We start from the raw sequence: 12,007 nt of genomic DNA on the forward strand, positions 1-12,007 counted from the left end.
ATCCCATCAAACTCATTCAAGTCCTACTTCAGAGAAAACATGTATTGGAACACACTGTAAGGGCACCTCAGAGCTCGTCAAGCACTATTTACTTGCACATCTGAATGCTAATACAGTATATAAAAATGAAAGCAAGCCATTTTTAAACTTAATGTGCTTTCTCGCCAATATTGATTTTACGTTCATGCAACAAGATCAGACATGGAAAACTCTTAGTGTCATGTGTGAAAACTTACCTAGCCTTCTGCATAATTGCACTTAATTTGTAGTTTAGACAAAGGTGATTTGGATGTAGTTTCTTCTTTAACACTAGGAACATTAGAAATTAGTTTCCAGCATAGTGTTGCAACCATATGGGCCTTAGTGTGCATTTTTCCAACTTAACATTCTTTCAGAGCCATGGTACTTTAATTTGCCATTCCTTCCATTATTAGAAAGTTTAACTATTATTTTCCCCTTAAGTGAATATACATGTAAAACAAGATGCAAGGCTAAAAGGATCTTTTTGCCCATGGATGATGGTTGCATGTTTCTGTCAGCTCCTTGGAGGAATGGCTAGATACTAAAGGAATAAATAGATCTGCTTTCAGGTCTGCCGGGGTATGATTCTAAGCAGCAATGAATGGTTGCTTGTGAGATGAGATACTTCCGATAGACACAAAGCTGTAAATAAATAGTTGGAAGATGACAGGAAACGACCTTTTGATGTACAGAAGCTTTTTTCACTACATGATAAATTGCAGCTTGTGATCTACAGTTAAATATTTGTAAGTCTGTTTACAAATGCATGGCAAATAGAAAGTGACAGAATTCTCTCTCTCTCTCTCTCTCTCTCTCTCTCTCTCTCTCTCTCTCTCTCTCTCACACACACACACACACACACACACACACACACACACACACCAGTGCTCACAGTAATAGTCCTGCAGGCCCATCCTGTGCATGTTTACTTAGAAGTAGAATGGTGTTTACTCCCAGATACTCACAATCCAAAACTACTATTATATGCATGTATAACCTATCAATTTCCATTTGTCTTATGCATGTGAAATTAGTTTCCAGCATAGTTTTGCTTAACCTGGGATCTGATGGGTGATGAAGGACTTAATGTTTCTTAATGGCTGGAAATCTCTCCCCAATCTTTGGGATGTCATAGCTTTTAGCTCAAGGGGTGGGACAAGAAGACATACTTGCAATCTGAATTTGCATAGAGATGGTGAGAGACTCAAGCTCAGGAAAGCGAGTTGAACAAGGCCCCTTTTTATAATACATAGATTAAGTATTCAAACAGGCTTAGGTATGGTTTAACTGTATTGCTAGGTGTGTGGTTTATTTTGAAGTAAAAGGGTAGTCTGCTGGTCTGTGAATGGAGCTGTTCTGCAAGTACAGTACAACAGCACAGAAGCAAGTATTTCAATTGATGAACACAGGCACAATCATGGCTATAGACCTATGCACATTTACCCAGTAAGTGTGCACGGGTCCAGTAATATTGGCAGGACTTACATCCTAATAAACACACACAGGATTAGTCTGGAAACTATTAGTAATTGGTAATAGTAGTAGACACTTCAATTGTAAGAGGTCAAGAGTAGGATCCATTTTAGATATCCTATGTTCTGTATTTAATTTGTTAGCTATTTGGCTAACATAGCATTTATTATTTGTCACATAGCACGGGTGGCTTGTTCATCTGTGTTAATGTGTTCACATTTTAAGACACATCAGGTGACTGGTAACCAATGGACCCTACATATTTACAAAGGTAACATAAGTATTTAGCTCTGTACCTCTGAATTTGTTAGTGTACTAATTTCAGAATGTACTATGTACAAAGAATTTGACTTCTTGCTGTCCAATATATTACTTGAACAATAAAGATTCCCTACCTTGTAACACCTTCATGTGCACCATTGGGGTTTTTTAACTGTGAAATATATGTTTAGATATATCTCAAATCTTGATTATCTTCCTGTTTCAGATAATTATTATTATTATTGTTTCATTTTAACCTCCTAAATTCTGCTTCTCGAATTTCCAAGGAGAAAACCACCAGAGGCTTCCTTATTATTCATATAGGCCATTAACCCCATTTCCCACATATGAACAGCAAGAGACTCTCTTTAAGCATTTCAGCGCTCGCTCTTATTAATCTGTGCTTCATCCCACTTGATGTGCTTATGGTGAAAACTCTTGACAGATCATCTGTTGCTGAAGCTACTAGAGAAAGTGCAGAGGTGGTTATAAATCTGTTTGCCTCATGTTAACCCTCCTTCATACAGTCACATACATGATCACATGAAGTCATGAATTCTTAGCCATAGAAACTTAAAAAAACAGCAAAATATACGTTGTTCAACCATCACCCCACTATCACTGTAAAAGTATTTAATAAAGAGCAATCCAACCTGATTTAGTCACACATCCTGCCCCCAGTATATTTGTGCTTTTAAAAAAACATAGCTCTTATCTTAAAGGTTAGTTTCAAATTGCATCAGCTTGACCTGTGATTTCGCCATTTAGCTGATGCATAAGCATGGCAAGTGGAGAATCAGCTGAGAATCTCCGCCACTGAAAAAGCGAAATGGCACACAATAATGAGAAAGGACGGCGTGAGAGTAGGAAGGGGGGCGGGAGCGGGAGCGGGAGCGGGAGCGGTGGAGGGAGAGAACGAACGAACGACCTCTTCCATAAACCAGCTAGTTGAGCTTTTAAAGGAAGAGTTTGGGACTGGTGCTTACATTTATATCTGATAGTTAATGAACAGAAGTTCCTACTTACTTTCAAGACCAGTGAGGTGTGTGAGCTCAGCGCTGAAGAACTGCATTCTGCACTGAGAGGTACTCTTGCTCATCGCTGCTTTACATATTCCAGGTGAAACCAGAGTAGTTTCAATGCATGCATTTAAAGAATGCAACAAAACCGAGTATTTCTAACATCCTTTTGCTACCCAAACACTTAAATACAAATTGCACTACGAGTTTCGTAAAACACCTTTTCTCCGAAATCGAGGAGCGATATATATATAAAATACAAACTTCTTATTTAAGTTTTTTAAGGAAGGAAAAGATTGTGCCTCCTTCGAGCCGGAATCGAACCAGCGACCTAAGGATTTCCACAGCCAACACGCCTACAGTCCTCCGCTCTACCAGCTGAGCTATCGAAGGGACTTGGAGAATTACGCCGTCAGGGAAGTAAAAGAATGCACGCCGGTGTTGTTTGCCAAGCCCAAGTTAAACATGTAAAAAATCACAAGATGGCGCTGAAGATCGCATGCGTGGAGGAGACGTTGCAAAAGCATTGGTAGCCGCTGCGCTTAGTGTAATGAATGCAATCGCTGGCGCTATGAATTTGAAATTCAGGAGTGAAAGTGGGGAGGACGAGTGACTATTGTGGTGATAAGGGAAAGAGAAACCAGTCCTTTTATAGTTTAGTCCCGCTGAATGCAGGGGTACTGAATTAACTGGATGGGGGGTGGGGTGAAACTTAGAAGGAGAACTAAGTGGTAAATAAAAATCATGTTTGAAGCTGGAAATTGGATAGGAATGTATTTCACTAAGTTTCACTTATATGTTTGAATATGTTTACAAAGACCACCATATGTGCTGGGCCAGTGGCGCAATGGATAACGCGTCTGACTACGGATCAGAAGATTGTAGGTTCGACTCCTGCCTGGCTCGGTAGCTTTTTGTTGCTACATTATGAAAAGACTACTTTAAGCAATATCTGAGCAGTCGCCTACCAAATTTCTTCTTTATCTCCTGCACAAAAGTCTCTGCTAGATAAAGGGGTTGATGGAATGTAAACCTTTTAAACGATCTTATCATAGATGAAGAGTCCACAAGATAACATCACACTATGTAACATTGTTTTTGAAGCCATCGAAGTTGCAAATAATCTATTCTAAACTAAAAAATAAAACCATCAGCCAACATGCTTTTGAAAGTACTGTAAGAGCAACATGGTTGTAAAATGTCCAAATTAAAAAAGGCTTTACCCTGACTTTAACTCAAGCCAGAAAAGCCATTTGTTTCCACAAAAAGAAAATATACAGCGAAATTTGGCATATTTTAGCATATATAATATCAATAATTTCCTTAAACTTGGTGTAGCACAGCCTAAATAGAATGTTCTATTTAAGGACTAAAGTGCATGGTAATTATATTCAGACTTCAGACTTCAGCGATTCAAATTTGCACAAATTTGTAAAATAACAGATTACATTTTTTTTAAAAAAATATTAACAGAGACTTGTGGCGCCTTAAAGCAGGCATAGTTAACACGCCTATGGCCCTAGTCCAGCCTGTAGAGCCTCCTTGGATTCTTCCAGAGGGTGGAGTTCAGCTTTCAAGTCCCCCATGGAGGAATCCCCATTATTATCTCTGATCAGTTGGGGGAATCCTCACTGTTATCTCCAATGACACATTGGAGATAACAGTGGTGATGTGGCTGTGGAAGGACTTGGCTGGGTTTAGGAGGAACTGCCCCTCTCAGTGCCTTTTGAGTGCGTTCACGCATTGCATGCCACCACCATGGGGGATGGCATGTGGTGTGTAAAACCAGGAACTTGCCCACCCTGTGCGTTTACCCTTTGGGGTGGACACAGTGCAGGCAAACTGGCTAAGGGTGGAGCACTCCTAGTCCCCACCTCAGTCAGGTTGGCTTTTCTGGGCAAGAACTTGCCCCAGTCAGAGAAAACCGAAGTGCAGCGAAGCTAGCTGGTCTCCAACCAGCACTTTGGCGAAGGATCAGATGACGTCAGGATGCCCCTGACATCATCCAGCCCACAAAGGGCCAGGAGAGGTGATATGCAGCTGTTCCAAAACTGTTCCTCACCTCTGCCTTAAGAGACTAACACATTTATTACAGCATAGCCATAGAGTTTCCTGGAGTGGGCTGTATCCTAGAATATATTAAGCTTCATGAATGCTTTTGAGCAGGGGTGCTTTGTTGGGTACACACGGAAGGCTGAGAGAGCGTTGTGGGCCTTCTCACAGAACGGCTGCCATGGGCTTGCCCATTCACGGGAGTTTAGAGCATCATTGGCGGACATTAATTTTAAATTAGAAAACAGAGAGCACACGAGCCAGGCAGGAGTCGAACCTACAATCTTCTGATCCGTAGTCAGACGCGTTATCCATTGCGCCACTGGCCCCATGCTCTGTGCTTCTGCTTGCAAAAAGAAAAAGAAAAAGAAAGAGCATTACTAGACATTATTGGCTGAATAAAACAAATGTGGCACTAAGGCCAAACTAACAAGCAAAGGAAATGCCCTTTACGTGGCCTGCACACTTGCTTATTCTGACACGGATAACTTCAGCGACAGATGATATGCAACATGAAGTGCTCTGGTGCGCTTAGGCAAACTTCTCAGCGCCCTTCTTAGCAGTTCAGTCTGAAGCTCGTTTGCCAGGCAGCGAAAATGAAGGCGGCCTCTGGCGATTCATGTTTTAAGTAGGAAACATCCTCCTCCTTGCATTTCGCTGGGAGTGAGGAGGAGAAAGAGCTCAGGCAAAGGCTATTGAGAGGCCTTAGCGCGAGAGATCAATCGCTGAGAAATCTAAAAAGATGGAATTCGCATGGCTGAGTTTATGGAAATTGCTGGATTACGTTTGTTACCCATTGGTGTTTTTTTTAATGACCCTTCATGTCTCCGATTTTTATGCAGGTGGATCGTTCCTAGTTTTGGGCACTTCCGTAACATGTTGTGTGCATAAATGCAAAGTTCAATTGTTCTACTAAGGCTTATGTACCTCTCAGGAGAAAAACCTATATGTCCCTTCGATAGCTCAGCTGGTAGAGCGGAGGACTGTAGAGGAGTTATGCTATAGGAATCCTTAGGTCGCTGGTTCGATTCCGGCTCGAAGGAGATTATTTTTTCTACTTTCCCTTTCGGTTTGAAATGACTATCCCCTATCTTTCTGTAAATGGCTGTGCCCTTTTCACCCTCCTACCACAAGAAGGCAACTGTGACCATGTCTTATACTTGGAGGTTGTCATTATGAAGCATTGAATTTTGCCAAGCATGAATTTTGCAAATTATTTCAGAATAATGCCACCACCATTTTCTTTTGCTTTTTTCTTTTTAAGAGAAGGCAGGAAAAGGAGAGAGCAGAGGCAAAAAGAAGTATGGATCTAAAAAAGTTTAAAGACTCCCCTACTACACGATTATTTATTTATTTATTTATTAAATTTATATACCGCCCCATAGTGGAAGCTCTCTGGGCGGTTTACAATTAGCCTGGCATATAGAATTAGAAGGATACTTGATATATAATTGCTTTGCTTCCCAATATGGAATCGGCCTTTCAAGCAGCTGTTTTTACCACTTCATTTTTCATGGGTGACAGTATGGAATCTTTTTGTGAAGTTAGCTCAAGTCTTTCAAACAAAAAAGCATTCTCACCCTTTCCAAATACTTCTCATCTAAGTTTCTGTGTGCTTTTATTAATTCCGTTTAACTCTAGATTTTTACCGGCTGTCACAATTATTATTATTATTATTATTATTATTTATTTATATAGCACCATCAATGTACATGGTGCTGTACAGAGTAAAACAGTAAATAGCAAGACTCTGCCGCATAGGCTTACAATCTAATAAAATCATAGTAAAACAATAAGGAGGGGAAGAGAATGCCAACAGGTACAGGGAAGGGTAAGCAGGCACAAGGTAGGGAAAAACTAACAGTAGAAAGTAACAGTAGAAGTCTGCACAACATCAAGTTTTAAAAGCTTTAGGAAAAAGAAAAGTTTTTAGTTGAGCTTTAAAAGCTGTGGTTGAACTTGTAGTTCTCAAATGTTCTGGAAGAGCGTTCCAGGCGTAAGGGGCAGCAGACGAAAATGGACGAAGCCGAGCAAGGGAAGTAGAGGCCCTTGGGCAGGCGAGAAACATGGCATCAGAGGAGCGAAGAGCACGAGCGGGGCAATAGTGTGAGATGAGAGAGGAGAGATAGGAAGGAGCTAGACCGTGAAAAGCTTTGAAGGTTAACAGGAGAAGTTTATATTGGATTCTGAAGTGAATTGGAAGCCAATGAAGAGATTTCAGAAGCGGAGTAACATGGTCGGAGCGGCGTGCTAAGAAGATGATCTTTGCGGCAGAGTGGTGAATAGAAACCAACGGGCTGATGTGAGAAGAAGGAAGGCCAGAGAGAAGAAGGTTGCAGTAGTCCAACCGTGAAATAACCAGTGCATGAACAAGCGTCTTGGCAGAAGAGACAGACAAAAATGATCGAATCCTGGCAATATTATACAGGAAAAATCGACAAGATTTAGCTACTGCCTCAATATGAGGAATAAAGGAGAGCGAGGAGTCGAAGATAAAGCCAAGGCTACGAGCTTCCTTGACCGGAGTATACCAAAGAAATCTTAGGCTGTAGTCCTATATTCACTCATTTGGCAGTAAGCCCTATTGAACTCATGAACAAAGGAAGTCCTATTGGTCCATGGGGGGGATCCAAGACCCACAGTTGGGCAATGTATTTATTAGAACCAACCCAAATTCCACAAAACCGTGCAAGCTTTCCAGCTCCCTAGAACTTAGGTCAGCTTCTGAGTAAACAGGCATAAGATCATACTGATAGTAATTTATTTTAATGGATCTATAGAATTAGAAAATTTGCATTTATTCACATCTGAATAAAAAACAATGGATCTGAAAAGAGCATGCTTTCTGTATCATTAGTACATAAGAAAAACCATGCTGGATCAAACAAAGGGTCCATCTGTTCCAGTATTCTGTTCACACAGTGGCCGACCAGCTGTGCATGGGAAACCCACACGTAGAACATGAGTGCAACAGCCCCCTCCCAGCCATGTTCCCAAGCAACTGGTGCAAAGAAGCATACTGATACGGGAGGTAGCATATAGCCACCAGGACTTGTACCCATTGATCAAACTATTCAGAGTAAGTCTCAGTTATTTCCATGGCATTTACTCCCAAGGAAATGTACAGAACGGTATCCTGCTCAGAAGTGCCTGGTGTGATGTTTTGCAGCAGTGATGCAATAGTGTATCTCCTGTCCACTGTGCAGTGTGCAGTGATGTATCATCTTCATCATCATCACCATCCTTTTCTTTTGTCAAGGTGACTTCTCCAAGACGCAAGGAAGGACCTGCCATGGTGCCAGCATGGAAAAGAACGTCAAGCCTCCATGCCTGTATCTAACTCCTTCTCCCAGGCTTGTTGCCTAAATGGGTCTGAGGAGGGGAAATGTCAGTTGTCAGTTTAGAAAGTGGCAGAGCGAAATTGGTAATATCTCTTTTTAAAAAAATTATTTATTTATTTACAATATTTCTATACTGCTCCTTATCCAAGGATTTCTGAGCAGGGAACCAATGACGTAAAAGAATAAAAACAGAATAAAAACATCATTAAAAAATTATATATATTTTTTTTAAAAAAACAGGTGCAGATTAAACCACAGCCAGCCACTGTAGGAAAGCTTCTTGGAACAACAATGTTTTCACGGGGTGCTGAAAAGAATACAATGTTGGCTCCTGCCTGACCTGCAATGGCAGGGAGCTCCGTAAGAAAGGGGCCACTACACTGAAAGCTTTCTCCTGGTGGACTCGGATCGGGCCATAGGTCCATGTTAAACCACCAGGCACAGGCCCTCCGATGACCTCAGTGGCTGGGCAGGTTGGTGAGGAAGAAGGCTCTCTCTCTCAGGTATCCTGGTCCCAAATTGTTTAGGGCTTTGTACACTAGTACAAGAACCTTATTTATTTATTTATTTATTTATTTATTTATTTTATTTAAAACATTTCTTGGCTGCCTTTCGAGGCAGAAGCCCTCTCAAGGCAGCTTACATCAATACAATACATAAAATATTAAAAGCAATAAAATATTAAAAATATTTTTAAAAACCTTAAACCTGGCCCAGTAGCGAATAGGCAGCCAGTGCAGTTCCCTCAGCAGAGAAATTTATAGAGAAATCCTATGGCCCCTGGAGGGACTATAGGATTTCTGGGATTTCCTCTCTCAAAGCTGTATACAGTGCTATGACTTCGGGAGGGGAACTTAACTAATAAGTAAGGAGCAGGAAGCCCCAGTGGACTGATCACTACCTGCTAGTAGTAGTATTTCTGCAGTACGTAGAGTAGCACAGTAATCTAATACAATTAGATTGTGTTTTATGGTTGTGCTTAATGTAGAAAAACCATGCTTTTAAAAAAAACATAGCTGAAAATAATCCCTGTAAAATTTAGCCACCAAAATTATTTCCAAACTGGCATGCCCCCATTTCTAATAAACCTGGCATCTTGCCATTAACACGCAATCCTATGCATATCTACTAAGAAGTAACACTAAGCCAATGGGACTTTCTCCTTAGTAAGTGTGTTTAGAACTCCAGCTGGAGAAGGCACATAGGTGATAGGTGGAGAAATTACTCATCTTTATCACCCCACCAGCACCACTAGACAAGGGGAGGAGTTAAGTGAGGTCTGTGAATGTTGGATGAACTCAGGCTGTGCTAGAACTGGATCTGAAAAGGAGGCAGAGAGTTTGCTCTCATAAGAAATCCTACAGTACCATGGACTTCTCTGGACATTTGAAGGGAGCAAAAATCCCCAGGAATTGGGCTATTAATGCTGTGAATCCTCATCAAGCTCAGGATGTATATATGCATAAATAAACTTTATATCACGGAAATGTCATAAGCCTCCTGTGACCTCCACCTAAGGAAATTGAGCCTTGGATAAGTGCTGGGACCCCTGAAACCTCTCACCCCTTAGAAGTGGTGTGCAGGCAGATAAGAATATACTTGACCAGCCGAATGCTCGGAAAAGTTTTAATTATTTTAGAATCAGATAAAATGGAGCTAATGTATTAGCAGTATGCACAGTATGGGGGCAAGCACAACAGCTTGCTACAGTAAGTGTGGTAGATATTTGACTTCAACTTGCAGACATGATGCATACTGCTTGTACAGTTGTGTGATAAAGTACTGGCAAATAACAGCACAGATGGCTTTGCCCTAAGATTAGGCCTCACATGCCAGACGTGATCTGGGAAATTATCATTTTAAAAATAACTTCAGAACAAGTGCCAAGTTTTGAGGGATCCATGTGTCTAATAAACAGAGAGAAACACAGCAATCCCTAAGTGCTGGAACTTAGTCACTGGAATTATACTACGGCCATGGAACCCAGACAGAATTAACACCTAGAGTCAGCCAATAAAAATGGCATGCCTTCACAATATTCCTGACAACTTTAAACAGGGACAGGTTCAGGTTTTAATTTTTAAAAATGTATTTTGAGTGTTCCAAAATAACCATAATCTGAGCTTATCGACACAGAATATTTCTAAGAAGGTAATTACGTTTCCTTATAGCGATATTCAGCGCCCTTAGCTGCAGCATGGAGTGGTCACATATCCTGCTTTGCAGAAGTCAGTTCTTTAATTGAAGGGGGGCACGCCTCTATTTAAAGGTGTCCTCTGTTTGAAGAGATGTCCAAGTTCAATTTAAAGATAAAGAACCATAAAATGAGGGAGCCGAGAGGGGCCTTGAAGTTGCCCATCCAGAGTCGACTGAGCAGGCACATGGGTCACCTGGTCACATCCTTCCCACTATAGTGAGATGTTCTACACTTCGATGAGTAATTCTTTCTAAATTCGCATCTTGCCTTTTAAATTAGCATATGCAGATTTGTGTCATTTCTTTTTTTGTCCACTTTTTCTGCGCTGCATTTACTTTTTGTTTTGTGTTTGGGGTCATGCCCAAGTGGTCGCCTCAGCAGCGGGTGAAGTAGTGTGGCTTTTATGAAGAGGCCCCTGCCACCTGAGCAGTGGCTGAACGAAAGGGAGCCCCACACATTTACTGGTGGGATTTGTGAGGCAGTGGTGGAGAAAGAAGGTACCTGGGTCAGCATTATGTAGACATGGGCACTGCTAATTAGCCATGAGCCAGAAGAGTGTCGACTTAGCCACCCACTTCACTATTGGCTTGTAGTGCTCACTTTTGTACTGGTCAAGAGGGCAGGACTCCCGCAGCTTTACCTGTTGTGATGAAGAGGGAATTTCACCAGGTGCAGCATGCATACAAATGACACCTGCTGAAATTCCCTTTTCTACACATCTGTTAAAGATACAGGAGCCCTGGCCTCCTTTTCATATGGTCACCCTACGGGGCCTCCTCAATCACTGCTCTTCAAGTATCAAACTTTTAAAAAGTCAAAACAGCTAAAACATCAATGATTTATTGTAATCATATGCATTAGTTTCAATCCATAAATAGCTAAACCTGTTTCAGGCCTAAGAAGGGCTTGGCCTAATCGAGATACAAGTAGTACAGCTGCCTCACTGGAGTCCCTCCATCTTTTTTGTAGTTGACTTACCAGAATAGACCTTTTTGATTGTTTGGACTGAATGGACCAATGGGGCAACTTGAAAACTCACAGGCGCCCACTTTATTTGAGGACCTGGCATTTCTACTTAGGCTTCTTGTTCTCTTCCAGTGGTCACATTACTGTATTGTAAGTGAACAATGTTTATGAGCTGGTACACATTTCTGTACCACCAAGTCTCTGTCTTTGACACTGCACATCGGTTGTAGAGATGGCTATCCTCATACACACCTGTTTATGGAATATTGGGCAACTGTCACTAGACTGAGAATATTGGGCTAAGTAAAAAAAAGAAGTGATGGCAGCATTTTTTAAATTGCATACTCCCTGCTCCCACTTTTCATTCATCTTGCGTTGCCCTTTGCTTTTCCCTGCTGTAGTGAAGCCTAAAGATATGAAGAACTTGGCTGCATTCTTCAGTCAGCGTAACACTCTGGTTTTTCCAAAAGAGTGAGTGGTGCATGTGTCAGTGGCAACTGTCAACGTCCACCCCTTCCCTTTGCTCCCCCCTTCCTTCTTGAACACAAGAATGTTGATCTCTCACCCCAGTAAGCTGTCACCTGTCTAAATCTGTCCTTGTGTCAGATGCATATATGGAGAAAGTGAGTATGGCAACCAATGACGTTCTGCTTCTAAAATAAACCCAGCTCCCTTCC

The 12,007-nt window shown here is 41.4% G+C and overlaps 4 non-coding genes across 4 annotated transcripts; 2 read left to right on the forward strand and 2 right to left on the reverse strand.

Moving 5' to 3' along the window:
- Positions 1-3,077: 3,077 nt before the first annotated feature.
- On the reverse strand, positions 3,078-3,167 carry TRNAY-GUA (transfer RNA tyrosine (anticodon GUA)). The gene is given in 2 exon segments: positions 3,078-3,113; positions 3,131-3,167. It is a non-coding gene; the product is annotated as a tRNA-Tyr (tRNA).
- Positions 3,168-3,607: 440 nt separating this feature from the next.
- TRNAR-ACG (transfer RNA arginine (anticodon ACG)) lies at positions 3,608-3,680 on the forward strand. Its single transcript has one exon. It is a non-coding gene; the product is annotated as a tRNA-Arg (tRNA).
- A 1,402-nt stretch (positions 3,681-5,082) lies between these two features.
- Positions 5,083-5,155, reverse strand: TRNAR-ACG (transfer RNA arginine (anticodon ACG)). Its single transcript has one exon. It is a non-coding gene; the product is annotated as a tRNA-Arg (tRNA).
- Positions 5,156-5,778: 623 nt separating this feature from the next.
- Positions 5,779-5,869, forward strand: TRNAY-GUA (transfer RNA tyrosine (anticodon GUA)). Its single transcript is given in 2 exon segments — positions 5,779-5,815; positions 5,834-5,869. It is a non-coding gene; the product is annotated as a tRNA-Tyr (tRNA).
- The last annotated feature ends 6,138 nt before the right edge of the window (positions 5,870-12,007 follow it).

Source organism: Elgaria multicarinata, chromosome 7, assembly GCF_023053635.1.
Source record: "Elgaria multicarinata webbii isolate HBS135686 ecotype San Diego chromosome 7, rElgMul1.1.pri, whole genome shotgun sequence".
Taxonomy (NCBI): Eukaryota; Metazoa; Chordata; class Lepidosauria; order Squamata; family Anguidae; genus Elgaria; species Elgaria multicarinata.